The sequence below is a fragment of the Vulpes vulpes genome, chromosome 15, assembly GCF_048418805.1.
Source record: "Vulpes vulpes isolate BD-2025 chromosome 15, VulVul3, whole genome shotgun sequence".
In the NCBI taxonomy this organism is placed as follows: Eukaryota; Metazoa; Chordata; class Mammalia; order Carnivora; family Canidae; genus Vulpes; species Vulpes vulpes.
This window is the reverse complement of record NC_132794.1, coordinates 9,965,266-9,991,485: the sequence shown is the minus strand read 5'-3', so window position 1 is coordinate 9,991,485 and position 26,220 is coordinate 9,965,266. Positions and strand designations below refer to the sequence as shown.

The 26,220-nt window shown below is 45.1% G+C and overlaps 1 protein-coding gene across 2 annotated transcripts in view; it reads right to left on the bottom strand.

Annotated features, from left to right (window-relative positions):
• The window catches only part of RUNX1 (RUNX family transcription factor 1), a 249,926-nt gene that overhangs the window by 177,474 nt on the left and 46,232 nt on the right, over nt 1-26,220 (bottom strand). The gene's annotated exons all lie outside the window — the stretch shown is intronic.

Here is a 26,220-nt window from a genome sequence, read left to right as displayed (position 1 = left end):
ATTACTGTATTGGAAAGTTTTTTCCTCCTCCTCCTTCTCCTCCTCCTCCTCTTCCTCCTTCTTTTTTTTTTTTTTTAAAGATCTTCATCTGGGTTTTTTTTTTAAATTTTATTTATTTATGATAGTCACACAGAGAGAGAGAGAGAGAGAGGCAGAGACATAGGCAGAGGGAGAAGCAGGCTCCATGCACCGGGAGTCCGACGTGGGATTCGATCCCGGGTCTCCAGGATCACTCCCTGGGCCAAAGGCAGGCGCCAAACTGCTGCGCCACCCAGGGATCCCCCCTCCTTCTTCTTTTGACTTGTCTACCACAACTTCGACATTTGCTGCTCATTTTGTGAGCCTGATCAGGGTAAGGAAATTGCAATATTTAAGAACAGCTGTGGAGGGTCATTAACGGATTGTCTGATGTTTCTGCCAGTTTTGCTGATAACCTGTGGGCCGCTTTATTATTTAAACCTCTGTATGCTTGAAGGCTTTTTTTTTTTTTTTTCTGATACTGATGCAAGTCTTTCTAAGCCACCTGAATATAAAAAGGATTTTTTTAGGTGACGTCAGGTATCCCCTGCCAGAGTTCTTATGCAAAAAATAGTGCCTTTATTCATCCTGGGCTAGATAGGCTCCTTGTGTCTTTTAGGAGACAGACTGTTCTCTCTTGAATTGGAGAAAATAAAGCTCCATGGTGATTTCCACTTTCTGTAGTAGGCTCTGAGCACTAAAGACTCCAGCCATGCATGGCCTGATTGGGAACTGTGAAGTCTCAAGGATGCTGTATATATTCCCATGACCATGTTCTAGGATAGCACCTGTGACCCACACAGCCCATGGAATGAGAGAAAGATTGGCTCCAAACTTTATATGCTGTAAATTCTCTACAGTTTTTCCTATAAGTCATGGTCTTTATGGACAATGCATTTGTTTTCTGGTTTTGTTTGCTTGTTTGTTTGCATAGGTTTGCAACTTAGAGGTCATTGCAAGCACTCTCTATAATCACCATCAAACAATAATTATTAAGAAAAATATTTTCATGGGTGCTTTGCCAGGTGGTCTATGAAGAGAATTACATAGGCACACACATAATTTGGAGGGGGTCTATGGAATCATTCAGACAGGCCTTGACAAATGAATGTTGGTATAAAAATAATTAGGGAATCCCTGGATGGCTCAGAGGTTTAGCACCTGCCTTTGGCCCAGGGCTTGATCCTGGAGTCCCTGGATCGAGTCCCATATCAGGTTCCCTGCATGGAGCCTGCCTCTCTCTCTCTGCCTATGTCTCTGCCTCTCTCTCTCTGTCTCTCATGAATAAATAAATAAAATCTTAAAAAAAAGAAATCAGACTGATATTTAGCCAGTCCATCTAGGGGTGGCCATATTGGTCATTTTATTGCTGCTTTCATTCCTGAATGGTTGTTATCTGTGCTGTATCTGTTGCTCGATATTTTGATTATCTTCCCTGGAACATATACGTTGTCTGGTAAGTCTACATCATATCTGTTTTTATTTTTAAATTTTAAAAAATTTTTTAAAATTTAATTCAATTAGCCAACATACAGTAGTCCTTAGTTTCAGATGTAGAGTTCAATAATTCATCAGTTGTGTGTAGCACCCAGTTTTTAAGTGTATTAAGTAGCACTTGGATGATGTTCCTAGTACTATAAAAAATATCAGCTTTGATAAGCTAACTTTTCACTAATAAGCTCTTCTCTCCTTGGTCCAAAAGCAACATAATAGGACAATGAGCAGGACCAATTGTCAGAAGTGCTGGTTGTGCAAAGCACTGGGGCGTGTTGAACTCCCCAGACTCTAGAATGGATTGCTGGCACCAAGCATGGCTCTGCCTTTTGCCAGTGCATGGCCTGGGCAAGCTACTTGCTGTAAGATGGGATAAAGATAGCACCTCCCCCACAGGTCCAATGAGTCAATTTACACAAAGAACTTAGAAGAGCTCCTGGGTTGACAGCAAGTGCTTTATGAAGATCTGTTATATGGTTTTGATCCTGGCTTTGTCACCAAGGTACAGGTGGGGGAACCTCTCTGAGTCCCATTTTCATATGAACAACAGACTAAACTCTCTGAAACCATGAAGCTTTATTGTTTTCTTTTTAAATAAGACACCTTGCAAACACCTAGGAAAAGTCACTCAGAGTAAAGGATCATATTATTTATCATCAAAACAGAAAACTTTTCAGCTTGAATAGAGATACTATTAGTAATTAAGGTCTCTGGGATACCGGGCATCAGCCAGGCCAGGGTAGTTGATCCATATACAGCAGGTAATGCCGTGGGCCATTCATAGACTGGAGATGGGAGATTCTATCTTTGGAGATTTGAGGGGACAGGTATATTGCTTCAAAGTATAAGGATGGCATTCAAATTGCACACAACTGAAACAATTTCTGAAGTGTGCTGTACTTCGCAGTCTCACACCTTTTGCAACATAGGTCTCCAATTTTTCCTGTGTCACAGGCAGAAGAGGGATAAATATCACTAAAGAAACAGACCTGGATAGACGTAAGTTATGTGGGCTTTTATTTCTGCCCAATTTTCTGCTATAAAGCTACCTATACTACCCTGAGAGGAGCAGTTTTCCCCATTACCGATGGAAAGTTAAGTCTCCTCATAAGAAGGATTTCCCTTCCAGAAATTCAAACCGAGAAAAAGTATCAGACAATGCAATTTTGTGCCAGTGAGCGGCCCTTTCCAAAGATTTGAATGGAATAATTTGTTTTTCATGGTTTATAAGTAGCAGATAAAACCTACATGGAAAAATGGACAAGAAGCAATGGAAAATAAGACACAGAATCTGGAATCATAACCTCAAAAAGCAATTTGTTTTATTTCAGCCATGCCCAGAAATCACTTGAGGTTAACAAGTGAGTATTTCTACTGGAAGAATCAGCTACAATTAGGTCACCAACTTAGAGAAGATGTAGGCGGAAGTTTAAGTATCAAGTCTATCATTATAAAGGTACTTTATCAGCAAAACCGTCAGTCATGGATTGTTGACTTAAAGTGATTAAGAGGGTAAAATATCAAAGAGGAAGATGAAGAGTTTGGGGAAAGTCCTCTGTTAAGATCAGGAGCAGCTGAGGGTCTCAATATGAGAAAGTTGCACACTCCTGGGGGAGCAGATTTTGAGTTCCTTGACTTCTACCTCAGTCTGAGTTGAAACAAAATAGGAAGTTGCCTCCCCTTGAAGTCCTTGCTCTGGATACACAAACATAGAACACAGTTAATCTGGTGGCGACAGAATTACAAATCTGTGGTTGTTTAGGATAATGGAGCCGTGGTAATACTCTTCTGATTTCCCACTGAAAGTTGGATATGAAAATCTCCAACAGTACTATACAAACTTCTCATTAAACAAATAAATAAAAATCTGGAGCCCTTGGACCTGGCACCAATGGATTGGTCTGCATGGACCATTTTAGCTCACCTGGGAATGGATTATTTTTTCCTAGAAGTGTATTTGAGAGCCTGAAAAGATTTGTTAATTCAGTGTCTACCATTGCATTATTTATGGGTTTAATAGTGAATAGATTTGACAAATCTTTGGATCCATATGAGCCATGGAATTTGGAAGAATATTACTTCCTGCTATATTAATAACTGATTTTTTTTGTTGTGGATTTTACTTGGTAACTCATTTGATCCATTTGGTTTGATCATTTAGGTGTTTCAAGACACCAAATGTGGCCTTAAGTTTCATAATGGCTGTGTCTATTTCCTTAGCAACCAAATGGTTCTGAGACTTGTTTTTTTGGTATCTGTAGGTCATTGCCATCAGCACAGTGGGAGCCACCCCTCCCCCTCAAACTTTTCTGTTGCTTGAACAAAATCCTGAAAAGATGGGTCTTAGAACAGCTGCTGAACACATAGCTGTAACTCAAGGCTGAAGTGTTCAATGCCAACAGTTAGCTCGGTGCATTCATTAGTAAGTGCCCATGCTGAAGACAGCCATATAGACAGAAGGTTCTTCGTTTTATTCAGCAACCACTCAGTGCCTTGTTCCATTTCCTTTACCATATGCATATTAGTGTTTATCTTCTTGAATCATTAGAACTATAAAATACTGTCCCTTTTCCTATCAAGAATTCAAAACTATCTTTTGCCATATGTTAGCTATAGAGTCTTCTTGGGACAGTCTTTTAAATCCAGTGTTCTGGGACACCTGGATGCTCAGTGGTTGAGTGTCTGACTTTGGCTCAGGTTGTGATCCCAGGGTCAAGGATCGAGTTCTGCATCGAGTTCCTGGTGGGGAGCCTGCTTCTCTCTCTGCCTATGTTTCTGTCTCTCTCTCTGTGTCTCTTATGAATAAAGAAATAAAATCTTTAAAAAAAGAAATCAAGAGTTCATAGGAAACTACCATTGATATCAGATGTTAGAATGAAAAAGGTGATGAAAGTGCAACGCTTATGAGAGTCCAGGGTTATCCGAAGACTCAGTTATAAGATCAGAAGATACGTTTGCATGTGTGTGTGAGGGAGAGAGAGAGAAAGAGACTGGGTTGCAAAAGCTACCATCCACAAGACTTTTAGCCTCATTGTCAAGTTTTTATTCTTTCTGACAAAAAAAATCTAACTTATGGGAAAAAATGGATAATATCTCCATTTTTAAAAATGTTACATGAATTCAGAGAAGTTAAGTCATCTCCCAAGATCTCACAGTCAAGAGATGATAGAACCAAGATTTGAAGCCAGGTTGACCTGTTGCTAAAGTCTACTTACTACTTGAGTATACTTTATGCTGTTTCCCAAGGAACATTCCCTTCAGGAACATTCTAAGCACCTTGTTCTATGTCCTCTGTGTTTTTTTTCTCCCAGCTCACAGATGTCAGGCTGTAAAGGTGCTAAATGTAGAGTGAATGAGGTAGAATTTTTGGAGGATTAAGGCCTTATTGGACATCCAAATCACACCCTATCCTTAAGTCTTTTCTCTCAATATGGCCCGTAGAAAGGTGAAGTATTAGAAGCTTTAGTGATGGTGTGAATCATAGGAAGTGCTAAGCTAAAGTACTGAATGAGTCATTCTTTCCAGAAACATTGGCATTTATTTCTCTAAGACTCTTGATAGACTTTTACAGATAGGACAGAATAAAAAGCTACTTAAAAGATGCTGCTCCTACTATAAATACTAAGATAAATTTACTACTATTAATAACAAATAGCTTCCACTTTTTGACAAGTTGTTATAAACATGTTGAACTATTTGCTTATCAAAACAGCTAATAGCATGCCACGTACCTTCAGGGTGTAAAATAAAAAGCTAATCGGAATAACTATAGTGATATACAATCTTAACTGTCTGATCTCACTCACATAATTTTTCTTGTGTTCTGTGTCTACAACACACATAATTCTTAGATAGCTAGTAGGTTTTAGAAACTGGATAGAGGTGATACATAGAACCTAGCCAGTAGTTGGATGTGGGGGTGGGAGGTAGGGGTATCAAAGTTAGTTCTCAAGGTTTAGCCCCGGTGACTAAGGGACCAGTGTTACCATTGCCAGAAAGAGGAAAGTTGGAAAGTCTGAGGAAAGATGGTGAATTAAATATGGGACACATTTGCCTTGAGGTTTCTTGGGGTGATGTCCTGATGATGTGTTCAGGGATCAGTTGAAGACTCAGCCACAGCTTCGAGGTGGGCTTGCCTGGAGGGCCAGCACTGCCCATCACAAGACTACAGCATTCAAGGCAGAATTGGGGAGATCCCCAAAGGGGAAAAGGTGGACCAGATAGAGAAGAGAGTCTAGAACAAGGTCTAGGACACATCTGGGGTAAGAGAGAGGGAAGAGTGGCAGAGAAGGAATTGTGGAAAAAGTAGTAATAGTAAGAGACAAGTAATCACCACAGTGTGAAATAACAGGGCCAAGGGGTAAGTTCATATTCTTCCAAAGAATGAGATGGCCTAGATTGTTGGCCTCAGAGGAGCAAATAAGTTAGCTCAATCTCAGTGTATCGTTGTGCACCAGAGGGTCCCACGTGAGGGCAGAAAGAAAGGAGGGAAGTGCAAGGAATCCCAGAGCTGGGCACAGTCTGCCCATCACTTCTCTGTGGAGATCGTCACAGTGGCTACAACTCTCCGGTGTGCCGTGGAGGAGAAATGGTTTGTAACCCACCATTCCAAAGGAAGTGGGGGCAGCAGGGAGAGGAGAAGGAACGTCTGAGTAAATGAGAAAGGCATTTTAAGACAAGAGACACAGCGTGTGGAGTGGGACCAAGAGTGGAGGAGAGTAGAGAAGGGAGAGGGGCGGATGAAGAGCTGACATAGCAGGTTCCAGAGGAAGCAGGGGGGTTTGAGTGGGGGAACACATTACTTCCCACCTCTGTGGAAAGAGGTGGAGCAAATATGATATTCCTCAGAAAGAAGGCACGTCAATGAACAGCTAGATGGCATCTCAGGAAGGAGGGGGTGAACAGGTGCTTTCCTCAGTACTCACTACTCTTCTCAAGAATATAAGGGGGGAGAAGATCTTCCCAGAGGAAAGGCTTTCTGCAACCTAGGGTCGGGCTGCAACAGCTCCTAAAGATACAGCTTGGTCGGGTGTTTTGCATGGATAAATTGGGCATTGAATGCAGGGGTTAGAAGAAAATAATTTGTGTCAAAATAGCTTGTGATTCCAATAATACTTAGAATACTGACAATGAAAGCAGAGAGAGTAAGTTGTAGGATGTGTACAAGGGAGGTGACTTGCAGCAGTCGTTCTATGTGACCAAGTAGTGACAGTAAGGAACTAGGGACTGGAAGGCAGAGGGTATTTCATGTGAATATTAGGTCAACAGCCTTTTATTTCCCCAGGGCCTTGCAATAGGGTTGATGGGGGTGGGGAGGTACAGGCTACTGGTGATGGAGCCTGGGGGCAGGCCCATTATGGTGGGATGATGATTAAGGGTGGCTGGCTTGAGAGGTGGCCAGAGGCATCTGGGGTCACGATGAAGGTGGCAGGTATAGTCAATCGGGGTGAGGATGGTAGACTGAAAGGACTAGAGGCTGTGAAGGGAGGAACATTCCAGAATGTGAGCTCGTGGCAATGGTACCATTTTCACTTAAAAAGCTAGCAGCCTATGGCAGCATTAAAACACTTCAAGGCCAACTGTGCTTCACCCCCATCCCAATTCCCTACTTTGAAACTTTCATTTCTTTAAACAAAGTTAGAGAAATGTGTTCGGCATCTATCTGAGATACAACCGTTTGACCAGACTCTGTACACTGATAATTTACGTCCTTGGATGCTGCCCATTGTTTCACCTTCCAGCCTGCTGCATATTAACTTTCAATGCTCTTTTCATCAGACCATGCCAAGCCATGTGTCACAGATGGGCACCATTTGTTTTCTCAAACGTGAAAGTTGAAAGGTCAAGATTCAACATCACACAAGAAGATTTTGGTATGTGGAGGAGGTTCCAAAGTCAAGGCCAGGAATTACTAATTCCACAAATGGGGCAAAAGGTGATGTGGGAGGAACATGAGCCATGGTCCCTAGAGTGTCCCCCAAATATTCATGTCTACCTGGAATCAGAATATGACCTATTTAGAAAGAAGATCTCTGTGGATGTGATTAGTCTGAGTTGTACCGGATTACGGTGGGCTCTAAATCTAATGACTGTGTCTTGGTAAGAAGAGGAGACACACAAAAAGCACAGGAAGGGTGTCATGGGAAGGCAGGGACAGAGCTTGGGGTATTGCAGCTACAGTCCAAGGGGTGTCAAGGATTGCCAGGGGCCACCAGAAGCAAGGAGAGAGTCTTGCCTAGAGTTTCAGGAGGGGGTGTGGTCCTGCCAGGTCCTGCCAACACTTTGATTTTGGATTTCTAGCCTCTAGAAAATCGAGACAACACATTTCTGTTGTCTTAAACCATCCTGTTTTGCGAGAATTTGTTACAGCGACCCTAGGAAACCAATACAGTCTTCTGACTCTGATGACTAAGCTTTTCACTGCCCAGCTGGAAGCTTCTCTCAGGAGGCCACGTTGCCCCTGGAGCCTGTCCCGATGTAACCGGCGTGATTTAAAGTCTCAGGAAGCCTCGTCCCAGAAGGCTTCATGCCCAGGTCAATGTATTTCTTTGGCCCGCCCTTGTCATTACAAGGTTCTGACTTACATCTTTGCTCCTTTGAACTTCAATCAATGGCCGCCCCAGGGACGTTGTTTTGACTACCCCTACGTTTTCTAAACTCCCCACTGTGTGGTTTCCAGGTCAGACAGTCAGGCTTTGTTCTGTGAATCACTGCCCAAAGAGTCCATTAAATCTCACTGGGCTGCCTTGCGGCCTGGCTTCGGTGACTTAGCGAGAACAGGGGCATTTAGTGAGTTCCTGAGGAAAGCCAGACATTGGGGGGGGGGAGCGCTGGGGTGGGGGGAACCCAGTGCTGACACAGGGCAGGGAGCACAGATTAGGGAGCTCAAGATGGCAAGTGACAAATGGAGGCACCAGGAACTCAGCTTCCTGGCTTGGAGAGGCGCGGCTGATTCCTGACACACTATTTCAGGACCTGAAAGAGAAAGTGGGGGGCTCTGGAGATCACTCCGCAGAGTGTGCATGTCAAGGGGAGATGAGACATGTGTTAGCACCACCGTCCTTCTGCCGCAGGGATGGGAAAGAATCACAGTGTGAGTCTGGTCGTGATCTTTATGGTGGGAGGCTTCCTTTGAAGTCTGACATCACTGAAAAAATTCTCATAAAACCAAAAAGGAAAAAAAGAGTATCTCATCCTGGCTAGGAGCGCACCCAAGAATATGGAAATGAGAAATGGTTACAGCTCTCTGCAGAGACAGGAATGGACAGAACCTGAAGTCACTCAGGAAGAGAAAAGCTAAAGAAAAACCAAGATTTCTTCAAGGGTCTGGGAAGTGCTACCTCTGTGGCAGGCTTGCTGTTGAGGGGAAGAGTCTGGTGTGAGGCCTGGAGCCCCAGAAAGAGGGCCGGCTCCCCCTCTGATGCCCCAGAGGCCAGGGGCAAGTCATAGAGCCTCTAGAAACCTCAGTCTCTTTTTCTGAGAACGAGGCTGCTGGCCCTCTCTTCCCTTGCAGGGTCGTGTGGGCTTCCAGGGAGACAGTGTGGGAAATCTCTCTGTACCTTTCCTTTTTTTTTTTTTTTTTTAATTTTTTTTTTAAGTTTTTTTTATTTATTTATTTATGATAGTCATCACAGAGAGAGAGAGGCAGAGACACAGGCAGAGGGAGAAGCAGGCTCCATGCCCTGGGAGCCTGACGTGGGATTCGATCCCGGGTCTCCAGGATCGCGCCCTGGGCCAAAGGCAGGCGCTAAACCGCTGCGCCACCCAGGGATCCCTCTCTGTACCTTTCCAAGCATCTTATAAATATACACAAGTGAGGTCAGGTACCCACTGACCCTGGTTCCAGGATGCCTTACGTGATCTCCTTTATCCGCACCGAGTCAGGCACCAGCTGAGTGGGGGGCTAAGGGTCCCCACAGAATCCCAGCTCTGGGAGCCCCGGCGGGGTGGGACTGTTGCTTCTTTCCTTGCATCAGCATTTGTGATGCGTTTGTGACACAGCCAAGAGGAAACAGGCAGGCAGAGAGACAGAGGCTGCGTCCTTTCCAGAGCATCAGCAGGGCCTTCCCAGGGGCTCCAGATGGGCCAGCGCCATGCAGACCCCAGGGAAGGGAATGGCTGGAGCCCAGACACCCAGTGCGCAGCCCTGGCCCCTGCTTTCCTCTGAGCTACAGCATCACTGAGTGCCGTCCCAGCTGTGCTGTGAGCACCCACGTTTCTTCCTTTGGCTGCAAGGGCCTGTCTTTTCATTTCCATCCGGCACAATTTCCTAGATGCTTCCTCCGCCACGAAGCCTGGCCTGAGCCTGCCGTAGCGCACTGCATGTCCTCTGGGCCACCACACCTTGTTAGTTCTGCTCACTGCTTGCACCCGTCCTCCCCGGTGCATCCGTTAACTCTAAAGCTAGGTGGTGACTCAACTTATTATGATTATTATTTGGGAGCCGTCTCGCATGCCTTAGTCTTGTCCCAGATGCAACACCCTGCATGTGATGGTTAACAGTGGTAGATTCTGATACAGTAGCTACTAGTGGGCAGGGCAGCTTTGAGCCCCTGGGAAGGAGCCCCAGGCTCTGGGGCTCCCACATCCTCAAAGGGAGTGGTACCAACAAATATAGGTTCAAGTAAATGGAGAGATCCAGAACATCTGTCTTTGGTGCCCTAAACTCTCCTCATACTGACCTTTGTCACTCTATCTTATTTAGGGCAGCCTATTATTTATTTTGTACTAAAGTGCAAATGACTTAATAATTTACCCTTGCCTGGGAGAGCTGCCTTCTCAGAGCTAACTTAAACTTGAAGATGAGCCTAAGATTGTGCTAGAAGGTCAGTGAGGGAGAGGAAAGTATTTTTCTAGGAGGAGGGCTTTCCCAGGCTTCTGAAATCACCCCCTTGGGCAGCTGCCTGGCGTAATGTGCCCCTCGGTTAATGTAGTTTTTCTGTCTAGGCTGCTCAGGCCACTCTGAGGATGATCCCTTTCTCTCTGGACTCTCTCCACCCAGCCTAACTTGAAAGACATCAAATCCACCCAAAGTAGCTTCAGGGTAAAGTATGGAAGTCTGTGGGCTGCAGGCATGTCTGTTCTGGCATAATATAAATAAATGCCTTTGTGCTGTAAAAATTGAGGTATCTAATGAGAGTTCTTACTGAGCTCTTTGGCTTGCTGTAGGCAGTGATGCAAAAGAAATCCCAGGGTGTAGATTGTAACAAGGCCGCATTCCTTCTTGTAGACCCGTGGGCCCTACCAGTCAGATCTGCAGCATGGGGAGAGAGCAGGGGATATGCTTTCAGACACCAGGTTCCTTAACCTTTCTCCACTTGGATCTCCTCATCTGTCAGGGGGTCCTGCTCAGAGGGTGGCAGCAGGAGGAAATGAAATGACATGCACAGAACATCCAGCTCAGGGGTGGAAGCACAGCGAATGAACTATTTTTTTCAATTGCTAGGCTCATTTCCTGTCCTGAGCTATGACCCTAGGATTTATTTATCTGTTTAAGGACGAACTTGGGTTGCTGAGATTCTATCCCTTTGCTGTTTTACTGAACAGCTCCCCTCCTGAGAGGTTGCTCTTTAAGTCACTTTCATTTGGAGAACCCCTGGCCATCCGGAAGGACCAGATGGGAAAATGCATCAGGGTGAAGCATTGGTAGATTGGGGGGAAAAGAGGATCCTTTTTTTTCCAATCAGAGACTCTACAATGACTTTGCTTGTGATACAAGTAAGACCTAGACCCTACTAACCATGGAAGGCTTGCAGACAAGGTGATTCTTTCCGGAAGCTTCCCCAGGTCAGAGCAGGAATCCTTGGAATGGTAGAGCTGCATGTGTGATAGTGGGTCACCTGTGTGTCTAGGCCTCTTATCAAAGAGAACAAGGAATGGGTATTTGCTGTACTGGGGAAAAATCAGCAAATACAATAGTTCTAGTCATCAGGGTAGATCGGAAGGATGGGTTTTAGTCAAAAGCTTTTGAGATGGTGAGCCTCAGTTTCCTGTGGCAGTCCTATCACGAACCAGGGTGACCTATGCACACACACATCTGGTATGTCTCCGTTAATAGATACCACACTGGGAGACAGGGAATGGGATTTTGTTGATCCATCCATTCTTTTCCATAGAAATGGACAAAAGCTCAGCAACTTTGTCACAGGATGTATCAGCACCATGCTTCATTTGGGATCAGAATGTCTTGGGTAACCCATATCTGCTCTGGGGGCTGGACAGTTCAAGAGGGCACTGAGACATTCTGACCAGCCAGGAGTTTAGGGACTTTGATGCCATAGACTGAATATCTGTCTTTTGTCCCCAAAGTCATGTTAGTTCCTGATGTCCAGTGGGATGGTATTTGGAGGTGGGGCCTTTTTGGGAGGTGATCAGGTCATGAAGGTGGACCCCTCATAAATGGGATTAGTGCCCCTATAAAAGAAACCCCAGAGATCTCCCTTACCCATTCCACCGTGTGAGGTTGCAATGGGAAGACAGCTAACTCTGAACCAGGAAGAGAATTCTCACTAGACGCTGACTCTGTCAACTCCTGGATCTTGGACTTCCCAGCTTCCAGAAGGGTGAGAAATAAATGCCTGGTGTTTATATGCCACCCCGTCTATTGCATTTCTGCTACAGCAGGCAAATGGACAAAGACGGTTGAGAGCTAGAAGTGACCTTGGAGTTGGAGACCTCCCTGGCTGCGGGGCTGGTGCCACCCAGGGGCTCGGCTTCTGTGACAGCATTTCATCTGTCTCTGCTTATATCCCAGCTGCAGTTCTTGCCTTGGGCTTTAGTCGTTTCCGACTGACTGGGCATTTTCTGGATATGCCAGGTCCCTCCCTGCCCCCAGGTCCTTGAACATACCCTCACCTCCACCTGACACTCCATTCCCCCCTCTCTCCCTTTGGCTAAATTCTCCTAGATAAAGTATAGCCCCACCTGCCATCACCTCCTTAGACAGGTTGGGTGTCCCTTCCTATACTTGCTGGCTGACTTTGTGGGTCAATGCCCTTGTCTGTCACCCCCAGTGGGATCCTTGATGACAGAGCTATCCACTGACTTACGTGAAACATCTATGGGCACTTACTTGGCTGACGTGCCTGAGGTCACACAGCTAATAAGTGGTCAACGGGAGAGTAGCTCCTGTGTCCTTATGGCTTGAACCGGGTTGAGTAGCGTCTCCCCAAATTCACACCCATGCAGAAACTCAGAGCATGACCCTCTTTGGGTAGAGGGTCTTTGCAGAAATAACTTCATACATTGAGGTCATGTTAGCTCTAAGTCCAAGGACTGGTGTCCTTATGAGGAGAGAAAACAGAGACACACAGAGGGAAGAAGGATGGCCCTGATCATGGGTAGAGAGATTGCAGTGATGTAGCTAGGAGTCAGCGATACCAGCAGAGGTAACGAAGAGGCACAGAAGGATTCTCCCCTCAAGCCTTCAGAGGTGGGGTGGCCCTGCTTGGTTTCAGACTTCTGGCATCTGGTACCGTGAGAGAAAAAAAAAAATCTCTGTTGTTTTTAGCCACCCGGTTTGTGGTCATCTGTTACGGCAGCCACAGGAAAGTAATGAACTACTTCGCAGAGAGTGAAGGGAGTGGTTTCTCTAGGGGCTGTGGCATCCCCACCCTTTCCCAGGATGGGGGAGACGGCCAGGAGGCCTGCTTTCCCTGGAAGCTCTGCCCAGTGATGGGCGTGGTGGGAGATTCCCAGGCTGCTCACACACTGCACAGGCCTGCCAGTTCCTTCATGACATGGCATTTTGGGAGGGACATGGTGCTGGGCACCAGACAGAAGACTGGGGCACCTTCCAGGCAGCTGGACTTTGGGAAGACCCGAAGCAACCACTCACTGCCTCTATTTTCCTTTTTAACAAATGGGGCCTCTAGGGGAACGTGAGCCAGGCACTGTTCTAGGTCCTGAGGGTACAATAGGCAAAGAGGTTGACCACAGCCTCTGTCTCCAGGAAATTAGCCTTCTGGGGGACAAGGTCATGAATCAGTCACTAAACAAACAAGTGATGATTTCTAAGAGCAGTCACGGATATGAAGAAAAATCTCCTTCTCGAAAGATAAAGAGGTTTCACGAAATGAAACATTACAAAGAAAAACAAAACAAAAAAAACAAATTGAAGGGTGATGCCCTTTGTCTGTGTCAAGGATCACACATTCACACCAAGGTTTGCATGGTGGTCTAGGAAGAGCTCAGACTCGGGCGGTCCTTGGCCGGGCGGCTGGGCTTTATAGGACAGCCTACCTTGTGGCCAGACAGGCCGTCCAAGTCTACTTTCTCCATCATGGGGCCAGCAATGAAAAAGATGACTGGACAGGCAGTCTGCCCAGACCTCAGGAAGAGCAAGGCTCCCCTGGGCCGCTTCCCCAGGCTGAGCTGGCAACAAGGCCAGCAGTTCCCCGAAAGGGCCACTCTCCTGCCCTGCCAGGAAGAGAGCCTGGGTTGGGGGGGGGGGAGGCGCTATGGGGAGCACCCGTGTGAGGTGCCGGGCACTGGATGTGCCTCTGGTTTGGCAGATGCCATCACCCTTGAGGGTGCTCCTCTGGTAGCTGCTTTGAGAAAGACGCATGGAGCCAATTTCAAGAGCTTTCAAAGTGTCCAGGAAGAAAAACAGGCAAACTTTCCTTCCTTTTTTTTTTTTTTTTTTAAGATCTTTCTTTCTTTCTTCTTCTTTCTTTCTTTCTTTCTTTCCTGGTTTCTTTCCTTCCTTCTTTCTTTTCTTTTCTTTTTTCTTTTCTTACTTTCTTTTCTTTCTTTGACAGACAGAGAGAGACAGGGAGTACAAGCAAGAGGGGTGGTGGAGGAAGAGGGAGAAGCAGGTTCCCCACATGAGCAGGGAGCCCGATACAAGGCTCGATCCCAGGAGCCAAAGGCAGACACTCAACCGACTGAGCCACCCGGGTGCCCCAAGACAAACTTTTCAAACCTAGTATGTAAGCCTTAGACATACTCCCCCATAAACATGGATACTTTTAAATGCAAGCAAAGTGACTTAGCTGCAGAACAAGGTAATAGAAGATATAGGGACTATTAATCATAAGATCATAGAAATCACTATTTTTTAGAAATATTTTTCTTAAAAAATATTTTTCTTTATTTATTTGAGTGAGAACAGTGTGAGAGAGAAAGAGAGAGAGTGAGAGAGCACATGAGGAGGGGGCAGGGAGCAAAGGGAGAGGGAGAAGCAGAGTCCCCACTGAGCAAGGGAGCCTGATGCAAAACTCAATCCCAGGACTCCAGGATCATAACCTGAACTGAAAGCAGATGCTTAACCGACTGAGCCACCCAGACGCCCCTAGAAATCACTATTTTAAAATAGAACCATTTTGGAGAGAGGAACAATTCTGGGATCAAACAAAGCTGTGAATTAGTGACTTTCCACTTGATATGCCTTCTCTGGTTCAACACCCCTACGCTGGTCCAGGGCAGGGTTGGAGGAGATTGGTCTATTTGCTTGACCCTAGACATACACAGTGACTGAGGAACTGGGGAGGGGCGAGGGCTTCAGGGTAAAAACTGGAATAAATGCAATGCACTAACTTCTTCCACACCAATCACTGAGATTCCCTGCTTCCTAATCTCCCTAAATGCTGATTTGTCTCCTACCCTTTGAAGTCAGGCACGTGGCTTTTGCGGAAATCATGATCCCTCTGAGATGGCGAGTGATACGCCCCACGGTCTCAAGAGCCCATTGTGCACCAAGAGAAAGCTCCTCTCCCCTCAGTGAATGGGGAAGAATAAAATGAAGGCTGTGATTGTAGGAAACATGGGAAATTGTCATTTCGACAATCATCAGATCACTGACTAGTTCCAGAGCAACCAGGAGGAACAAAATTTCTTTGCATTGCCATTCAGATTAAAAAAAAAAAAAAAAGCTAGAAATATTCTTTGAAGAAATGTCACCACCTTGGAGGAAGGATAAGACATTTACCCAAGATGTAAATGATCTGAATCAAATGATCAGTTGTCTTTTTCCTCTGGTAAGGACACGAGGAAGGGTTTTGCATCTGAAGCCTTTGCACACGTGTATTGACATTTTTATGCTTGTAGACAAACTGGTCAATGGGTGTAGGTTGACCTGAGAAAGAATCAACAGTGGCACGAGTTTTTTTCTTTTTCTTTTTGTATCTATTTAAGAGGATGGGTGTCAACTAAACCAACTATGGCCAACATTTCGCAATATATGTAAGTCGTGTCATTGGCTGTCTGCCTCGGACCAAACCAGCGCTGCACGTCAGCTGTATCTCAATAAAACTAGACAGGAAAAAATAAAAAGAATGGAAGAGAAAGCAACAAAAAACATTGGCATGAACTTCCAATGTCCATCGTGCCCCGGGAGCCTCTGCTCTCGCACACCCTCAGATGCCTCAGCCAAACTCTGGGGCGGTTAGTTTGGTTTCCTGACTGGCATTGCGACACCTCTGCCACAGAGAGTCTTCGAGCTCCAGACAGGCCCGTGAACAGGGTGTCAGGAAGCCCGAGGAGGCATGAGTCAGCTCAGCACTGGCAACCGGGCCACTCACTGGGGCTGGGAAGGAAACTTGACCAGTAGCCGAAGTCAACCAGGGGCCCAGAGCAGGGCGGGCGATGCTCGGAAGGCGGCCTGGGTGAGAGGAGAGGTGGGGGCCTGGCTCCGGAGCACCCCGCCAGCGTGTCCCCGTGGGCCCTCCGCACCAAACTCCACCCTTCCCAGCAGAGACTTTCCAGCCTTTTGAGCTCTGACCGCAAAGGGTGGAATTTAATGGCCTGAGAACTCATTTCTCGTTGGTTTTGGTAAACTCAAAAATGATAGAAATGAGTAATATGTTAAAATCATCTTTTTTCCTAATTGAAAAATAAGTATCACAATTCTGTTTGCGACTTAACTCCTTTGGAATCAGGCTTGTAACTTTCTGGGAGGGAATTGGAGATGCAAACGTTACCAATGCTATAATTTACGTGCTGTCCTGTGTTGCCACAGGACGCGCTTTATGGCCAAGGCCATTTAGGGAGCAACGTTCTCCTAGGTTCTCAAAACGCTCCTGTGGGTATGGCTTTCTACCTTAGGTTTCCTCTCTCTGCCTTTCCCACCTTTTAGAATCCCCCTGCCCCGCCCTCAGTGTAGACTTGCTTTACAGGATTTTGAACCTGAAGAATTCTTTGAAGTTGTGGGTCTGTTTTCCCAACACCTAGACCTTGAACCTGCTGTGTCTGCAGCCCGTTCCTAGGTGTGTGGAATAAAGGAACCCCAGACTTGGTCGGGCTGTGCATCTGTGGACTGGGGATCCCCACCTATGAGACAGGAATTCCCTCTAGAGCATCATCACCTCAGAGGACCCCCCTCCCCGGGATCAGGACCAGGCCCCGTATTCCCTCCCACCACTTAGCCCAGCTGTGCTAAGATGTGGCTCTGTGCTGAGGAGGAGGGAATTCAGCTGTGGGGGAATGAGAGAAGTGCATGAGAGGAAATAAAAGGGTGACCAGGAGAGGTTAGCCCCAGTAGGTGGGGCTGCTGGTGTGAGCGCCTGAAGAGGGAAGGCTATAGGGATGCTCTCCCCTAGTTCCCGCCTCTGGCCTGTGGCCACTCTTCCTCCAGTGTCAGGGCCAGTCTATGAGGTCAGCCCATCACACACTGTTGGGGGTGCTGCATGCTGTTGGGACTGGGAAGATGGAAACTATGGCCTAAAAGCAGAGTTTCTGGAACAACGTCGATCTTCTTCTTTTTTTTTTTTTTTCCTTTTTTTAAAAAAGATTTTATTTATTTATTCATGAGAGATACAGAGAGAGACAGAGGCAGAGATGTAGGCAGAGGGAGAATCAGGATCACTGCAGAGAGTTCAACGTGGGGCTCTAACCCTGGACCCAGGACCCAGGATCACACACTGAGCCAAAGGCTGACGCTCAACTGCTGAACCACGCAGACACCCCCCAACGTCGACACTTCTTAAATAATAGTTAGCTTGAAAGGAAACACCAAACTCTTCCCTCTACGGGTCCTCCCTGCTTCACTTCCTAACCTATCTCCTCTCTAGTAAAACGGGAAGTGGGAAAAAGTTAGAATCGCCAAGATCCTCCTCACAGAAGGTGTGCCGTAGGTTCCCTAGAAACTTGAGCATTCCTGCAGTGCGACTTTCCCCTGGCCTTATTGCTTTGCTTTACACTGTGGGACCAAGAGGCTAAAAACAAAACAACAAAAAACTCAAACCAAAACATAAAAAAAAAAAAAAAAAAAAAAAAGGTTTTAGATCTTGAGCAATAGGACATAGATACTATCAAAACATTTTTGCGAAATTTAGAAACGTTGCCATATTTTCTATAGGGTTAACTTTGGAGATGAAAAAGTACTTTGGAATTTAGGATTTTTTTTTCTTTTTTCAAAATTAAAAATCTCCTTAACCAAACTGCAGAAATTTGCTTGAGAGAAGAAAATGCCTAAACTCGTCCTTTCCACAATGAGAAACACATTCCCATGGCTTTCGGCCACTTTTCGTCACCGTGCGACAGGCTAAAATTGCATTCATGTATAATGAGTTAAAAATATGAATGAAATCTATAAATGTGTTAAAATAAAGTCATGGTTTAAACATCCTCCCCTGCGCAGAAAGAGAGCATTGGAGGGGGCAATGACCTAATGATCGTTTCTGAGTGTCAACCCCAAACCTGACCTCTCGTACGTAATTTCAAACTAAGAGCCACAGTTTGACAATTAAAAAAAAAAAAAGAAATTAAAAATAGCCTCTATTGCTGCAGCGAGATAGGGCTGCCTAATGGCTGGGAGCATGTCTCTTCCTGCAGCGTTTCTGGCCTTGAGTCCACAGGGCGCCCGCCAACTTCAAAGGAAGCTGTAGGAGATGGTGTGTGGAGCAGCAGATAGCCCCAGGAAGGGGGGACCCTTCCCTTGCCAAGGCGAGTTGCTAAAATTAGAGGGTGAGGTTGTCTCAGCCCTGGTGGGGATCTTGCTGATCCGCTGCTTTAATCGATGACGGAACCCTTATTTCTTTAGAGACCCTGCAAAGAGCAGGGCTTGTGCAACAGGCGGGATGCCTTTCTTTTGGAGATCCTGCTGCTGATATTTAAATCAATTTCCTCTTGCTTTGGGGCTCAGCGCAGATGGGGAGCAGCCAGGCATGGCTCTTTCCCTCCGGGCTTTCTAAGATGGTTTTTAATAATCTGAGACCATCGTTGGCTCTCCCTGTCCTTGTTCATCTGGGATGCTGTCGTACGGGCTTCATTTTTGTCCTTCTCTGTATATGTGGGATGCATGTGGGAGGTGGGCTCTGCGAGGCAGGGTGGAAGGGTCAGGGTCAGCCTCACACTGGGGCTGAGCGTGTGGTCACCTGCGATGCTTCCCCCTTTACCTCCCTCTCCACCTGCCTTGCCATGACACAAGCATCCGAACAGCTGTCATTGGAGATTTATGCTTTGGGGTGAGCATTGCCCACCCCCCCACCCCCCGTCTATGCTTCTCTTTCAAACTCTGAGTCCTCCAGGAAGGGGTTGAGTCCCTTAAAATTAATATCTTTGCTACCCCGATTTCCTCTCCAGAAATATTTAGGGAAGCGAGAAGGGCTAGAAAGAGGGGATGGGGAGGAGAAGCAAGGCGTTTAGGAAAGGGGACCTGAGTGGGGCCACCGAGATCAACCCCATTTCCCGGAGAATGTCCCCTGTGGCTTCCTCAGGAGGACCACACAGTGTCCAGAGACCACTGCGTGACTTTCGGAGATAACAGGGACAGTTCCTGTGACATCCGCTCCCCTCCCCCTGCATCATCTGTCCTCCTCCTCAGAGGATCTCTCTCTAGCTCTGGGCGCCCGGAGCCTCAGCTTTGCAGGGTGAGGAAGGAGCCAGAGCCCCAGGAGCCCGGTCCTCATTTCGCCTGCTTCTTTTTTTCTCAAGACGAAACAACCCACCACACCCCCCGCCCCCATCCCACTGAATATCCACCCGCGGAGTACAATCAAGAAATCTGTGTTCCAAAGCAAAACCCTTCTCTTTGAAGGAGCCAGTCTTTACTGCTCGGCCCCACAAACAGGAGATTTAATAGACCTGACCTGAGGCAGGCATATGGTACTAAGTAGGTCTGTTACGAGGTGGAATTGGTGACTTGCGGTGGCTGTGAAGCATCGGGGGCCTTGAATTCAGGCCTGTGGGTGAGCAGGGCATAAACAGCTGGCCAGAGTTGGCCCTTAATCTCCTGCCAGCTGGACCCAGAGATGGGGCTCGGAGGCTGGAGTGCTCGGGCTGCTCTTGGCAGAGGTTCCAGAAATGATCCTGGTGGCAACGAGAGGCTGTGGTTCCAGGCCTGCCCCAGAATAACACACTGTCAGCATATGTTAACAGGCCGCCTTTTCCCCAGAGATCACAAAATGCATTCCATTTAGTGTCTGTTTTGCAAGTGTTACTATCTGTGTTTTATGGGCAGCAAAAGCAAGATACAGCAAGGCCTTTGAGCTGTGCCATGTGAGTATGAGTGGTTGCGGGCTGTCCTGGGAGACCTCGCTTCCTGAGTCTCAGGCTGGTGCACAACAGCCTTCCCTGACCTCTCTAAGCAACTTCCAGAATGATCTTTCTGGTTTGCAGATCTCAGGGCCTGGTGAGAGTTAAAAGGAACACGTGTGTTCTGAACTCCCTGGAAGAGAGAGTAGTATTAAAAACACACACACGATCTAGTGTTCATAGTGTTCAACATGTGCGGACATAGATGAAAGGGGACGGCTGTTTCAGTGCTGGGTTTTGTGACCACACGTGGTTAGGCCTTCCCCCTTAGGAAGTGCATGAAAATGAAGGGAAAACCCGGCTCCTTCTTCTCTGTTGGATCTTCTCTCCCATCAAGCACAAGACCATGCAGATCCTGCTCTTTCTTCCTTTAAAAATGTGACCATCCCACCAGACTAAATATAGAAAGATGAACTTGTTTGGACTGATGTTAAGTGACATTTTCCAAATTATTTCAGCTGGATCTACCCAGGTTGAGCTGCATCCTCATTGGGCAGAGCGAAAAAAAGCTTCTCACCAAGAAAAAAAGTCAGTTACAAGCCATACTTGTAACATCTGACTCTAACACAAATGATGCTTGTCAATTAATTAATTAATTAATTATTTTATTTTAAGTAGGCTCTACCCCCAGCATGGGGCCCAACTCGGGGTTTGAACTCAGGACCCTGAGATCAAGATCTGAGCTGAGATCAAGAGGCGGATGTTTAACCTACTGAATCACACAGGTGTCCCCACCAATGAGTTTTTAATTATAATCCAAATGAGGACAAATGATTTCCAGAGTTAGAATTAGCAATATAAGACCAATAGAAGCCACATGAGAGACTGAAAGATATCTAAGAGATTTTTAGGATGGAGCCTGAAGCAACTGCCTAAAAGGAAACTCAAGTCTATACTGATTTTTTTTTTTTCAAATCTATAGGAAAGACAATCCCACAAATTTCACTGAAACTGCTGTTTAACAGACAAGTAGTGAACATCTATCACATACCTACCATGTGTAAAGTCCTGTGAGTGTACAAAGATGGCTATTTTACAAGTGGCTCTGAAAGTTGGTCACGTTGGTGGCATGACCCAACTTGGTCCTTGGTGTTTGCACTTGTACACATGGCAACAGCTACTCTCAATATTTGGAAATTCTTTGTTATCTCTCTCAACTGTCACATCTTTGCTTCCTAACTTGAAGGGAGTTGGAATTGGAGGCCACTCTTGATGATAGCCTTGCACATACATAGAGGGGACAGTTTTTTCTTTTTTAAACAGCCTTATGGAGATAAAATTCATGTATCATATATTTCACCTATTTAAAGTGTAAAAATCAATGGTTTCTAAAAAATATTACAATATTAATTTTGTGAGTAGCAGTAACATATACACAACATCTTTCCCATTTTGCAGCATATAATTCAGTGGCATTAATTACATTCACAGCTGTTATTGGGCAATCATTACCATTTCCTATCACTAAAACTGGTTTATTACTCCAAATAAATAATAAACTAGGAATAGAAGGAAATATAATAAGGGATATCTATGAAAAATCCTCAACTAATATACTCAAAGCCAAAAAACTGAAAGCTTTGCTTCTAAGATCAAGAGCATGTCAAGAAAGCCCACTTTTGCCACTTCTATGTAACACTGAGCAGGAAGCTCTAGCCAGAGCAGTTAAGCAAGGAAAAGAATTCAGGACACCCCAAGTGGCAAGGAAGATGGACATTTCTGCTCATAGATGACATGATCTTTTTTTAAGATATTTTATTTATTCATTTGAGAGAAAGGGTGAGTGTGTGTGTGAGAGAGAGAGAGAGCATGAGTGGGGAGAGAGGCAGAGGGAGAAGGAAAAGCAGACTCTGGGGCTCCATCCCAGGACCCTGAGATCATGATTTGAGTCGAAGGCAGACGCTTAACCGACAGAGCCACCTAGGTGCCCTGACACGTTCTTATCTGTAGACACTTAAAGTTTCCACATAAAACCTGAGAAATCTAATATACTGATTTAGCCAAGTTGTAGGATATAAAGCCAACACACAAAAATCAATTGTATCTCTGTACACCTGCAATGAACAATCTGAAAAGGAAATGAAAAATCAATCCATTTACAATCACATCAAAAAGAACAATATACTTAGGAGTCAATTTAACCAAGGGGGCAAAAGATTTGAACGCTGAAAATTACAGGACGTTACTTGAGGAAATAAAAGGAGCCTTAGAACTAGTGGAAAGTGGAAAGGCAGGCCACGTGCATGGATTGGGAGGCTTAACTATCAGTAAGATTATGATCCTACCCAAAGCAATCTATAGATTCAAAGCAACCACAACCAGCATCCCAAGGGTGTTTTTCACAGAAATCGAAAAAGTCATCTTAAGTTTCTGATTGGCTTTTGCACTTGCTATTCCTCATGCAAGGCTTCCTCTGGCCCCACATATCTGCAGGACTCCCTGTCTCACCTCCTCCAGGTGAGGTTGTTATCACCTCAGTCACCTGTCATCTTCTCATTGTGGCCTTCCCTCACCACCCTGGCATGTCTGGTCCCCTCTTATGTGCCTTATTTTTATCCGTGGCTCTTAATATCATCTGCCCACAGTGTATATTTTATTTATTTATTTTGTGACTTCTTTAAAAAAAATTTAAAATCAATTAGCTAATATGTAGTACATCATTAGTTTCGGATGTAGTGTTCAATAATTCGTCAGTTGTGTATAATGCCCAGTGCTCATCACATCAAGTGCCCTCCTTAATGCCTGTCACCCAGTTACCCCATCTCCCCACCTACCTCCCCTCCAGCAACCCTCATTTTGTTTCCCAGAGTTAAGAGTCTCTCATGGTTTGTTTCCTTCTCTGATTTTTTTTCATTTGGTTTCCCCTCCTTCCCTTATGGTCGTCTGCACTATTCCTTATTTTCTGCATATGAATGAAAGCATATGATAATTGTCTTTCTCTGATTGACTTATTTCACTTAGTATAATACCCTCCAGTTCCATCTATGTCAATATAAGTAGTGCGATTTCATCCTTTTTGATGGCTGAGTAATATTCCATCGTATATACCACATCTTCTTTTTGAACATAAGTTTCATGAGTTTGGGGATTTTTGTCTGTTCACTGTTATATTCCCAACATTTAAAATATATTAGGCACAGAGTAGCCATTCAAGACATATATTTATTGAGTCCAAGAAGGAATGTAAGACATATAAGAAAAGTGAATACATTTGCTCTATTGTTTTTGTAATGAAACAAGACCAGCAAGGGTCTACTATTGGGATTTTTGCCTCTTGCCTTCCTTAACAGAACTCAGTCTTACTGTGAAACACGGTGGTGCAAGAACAATACAACTTCATTGCACACTCAAAGAAGTGGTAAGTTCCCATATTTCTTCCTATTTGAAAATCATGTTCACTTTGGGCTGTTTTCAAATGATCAGCTCTCTTTCCAATATCCCACTCCCTGAATTCCAGTATATTTGAAATCATTTCCCGGCCTGAAAAAGTCATCAGGATATCTTAATCCATCCTAATCTTCAATGGCAAAAGACCTGAGTGCATGCAGATGCAGTTATGACTATCAGCAGGACGCCAAGAGCTTGACTTTGGCTGGGTGAGAGCAAATCTTGATATCAAGGGAGCAAGCAGACAGCTGGTAGGAAAATAATGGGTATGTATGCAAGTGAGCGAAGGGGATGAACAGTAATGGGAGACTCCCATAAGTGGGAAACTTTAGTACATGTAGACACAACTACATGCCAAACAAATTTACAATTTCACATACTTAACTTGTAATTTTCACTTTGATGATGATGAGTGAACAAGAAGGAGAAAAGCTGTCTGTTAAAAGATGACTCATCTATGTCTTATTTTAAATAGTTCTTGGGAGCGTTCCCCTAAATTACATCACTGACCTCCTGAATCCATGAAATCTCCAGAAGAACAACACAAAGCCACGCTTCATGTGGAGGGTCGAACATCCTCATGGCCCCTCATTCAGGCTCAATTCTTGCATTTCTACTCTCAGGGGGCAGCTGCTGTCCCTCGGAGGAGGAGTCCACTGCTCCCTGAGATCAGAAATGAGCACTTCCTACCCAGAGACTGACAAGGCCAATGCCCTGCAGTGAGCACTGTGATCCCACTCATTGGAACAGTATCTTTAAAATACCCATGGAGTAAGAGCAATGAAAATCAAAACACATATGTTTCAGGGGTTTTCTTTCAAATGTATCATTTTGGTGGAGTATAGATAAGTATCTTCCAACTTTCTATTTACCCATTTATTCAACCTATTTTCAAAATAACCATATATACTCATTAATCCCACCCATATAAGATTTCTTTGGAGTGGGTAACCTTTTTCACTACCACCTTGCTGTTGAGAAAATGAAAGAATGAGAAGACTCTGGTAGCTACCCTCCGGAAGTGGTACAGTCAAAGCAGGAAGAACTTGGCACAACAGAGCTAATACAGAGGCTGCTCATCTTAGCTGAGCCACCATGGCCACTTGTATAAACTTGGGGCAAGGGACTAATTTGATGCCAGTCACATTTGTGATGGTGACACCCCACAAGATGGCAGGGCGTCTTTGGTTGCATCAGAATTCTGTTGCATCAAGTAGTTCTAGAAAATAGGAGGCCCAGAAGCTCAAACTGGGACACCCCAAAGAACTTCATTGCTCTGCAGTAGTATCTTCTGTCAGCATTTTGAATTGCAGACCTCAGCATCATGGCAAATCTCAAAGGACCCTGAATGAAGTCTGTTCCTCATTCATGCTCCATGGAGAACAGCATGGCGATTTCAGGGCCAAGATGAGGATGTATCATGAGAAAAGTCAGCAAAGCTCAGACTAGATCTCAGTTTTCTTACTCATCCTGTCTATGATAGAATTAACCTTTTTTTTTTTTTCAAATGGACATGGGATCATTTGAAATGGGGCCTTATCTGGTTCCACCTCACTTGTAGTTCATCCCATTGCTTCTGCACCTGCAGACATCATCACATGATGGGATCATATTCAGAGAAAACAGAAACATTAAATTTTTCAGCTCACAAAGGAGGCAGCTCACAGTTCAGGTCCCTGCTCATTGCCTGCTTTCTGGAGAGGTGACTGTCTTGTGATCTCAGGCCAGGCTATCACTTAGACCAAGAGCCAGGCCTCCAAAAGCACATCTTGGACATGATGCCCATATTTCATATTCGTATCGGTTTCCCATCACTGAGGGAATTTGATTTGGTCCTTTCTAAGATGGGATCGGGAAATTTATATTTTTGGTTTAAACATCTGTATCTCCGTGTCTTAAGACAATCTCATCCCTGCCTTTCTCCACCTGTAGCATTGACCTCTAAATGTGCCGTCACTGCCCAGTTACTCAAAGAGAAGTCACAGATAGATTTTATTGATCTATACAGAAGTAGAAATCATGTTCCTTATTAAGGTAGGATTTCTTCCTTATGTCAATGTGCTCTCTGCATGTGATAGAGTGATGGGAAAATAGGAAAGATAGAGATAAAAGAGACAGAGACAGAGGAGGGGGAGAGAGAGATAGGGAGAGAGAGACAGATGGAGAGAGATATGGAAAAAGAGACACACACAGAGACACAGAAACAGAGAAAGACACAGAATCCCTCCACTAATGCACACACAGGAGGAAGGGAGAGACAGACAGAGACAGAGACAGACAGACTGCATATTACTTTCTAAAGTTCCCCCTCCCCCAGCTTATCTACAGTTCTATAAACACCATTAGGATTCTGCGTGACTCATTTTAAATCCCAGAAAATAGTCTCTTCTCTTTTCCAAAGCACCACTTTTTAAATTCCAGAACGGAGTCAAATCGGAGTCAGATTATACTGATGCCCACCCCTACTAATTACTCAATTAATCTGCACTGAGAAACTCCACATTATTTAGTCTCTATTTTTAAGCTTAGGAACTGACAGTTTTCCAAATATACATACTGCTTAAGAGACAGTCTTCACAATCCCAGCCTGGTCCTTGACCCTGAATTGTTTTCCCCTTAAGAGACACTATTCTAGCTGCCCCTTAGCTTCTTTCTTGAAGCTCAGCCTCCGGAGAGTGGGGCCCTAAAATATACCATGAACCCTTGCCAGTTGGACACTTTTCCTCACTGCTGTGGGTGCTGTACACAGAGGAAGAGCCAGGCATTGGCTGTACCAGGGACCTGCTACCCACCTCATATCTTTTAAGGTTCCTTTGAATTTCATGCCAACACCTCAAGTGGAGGGGTGTA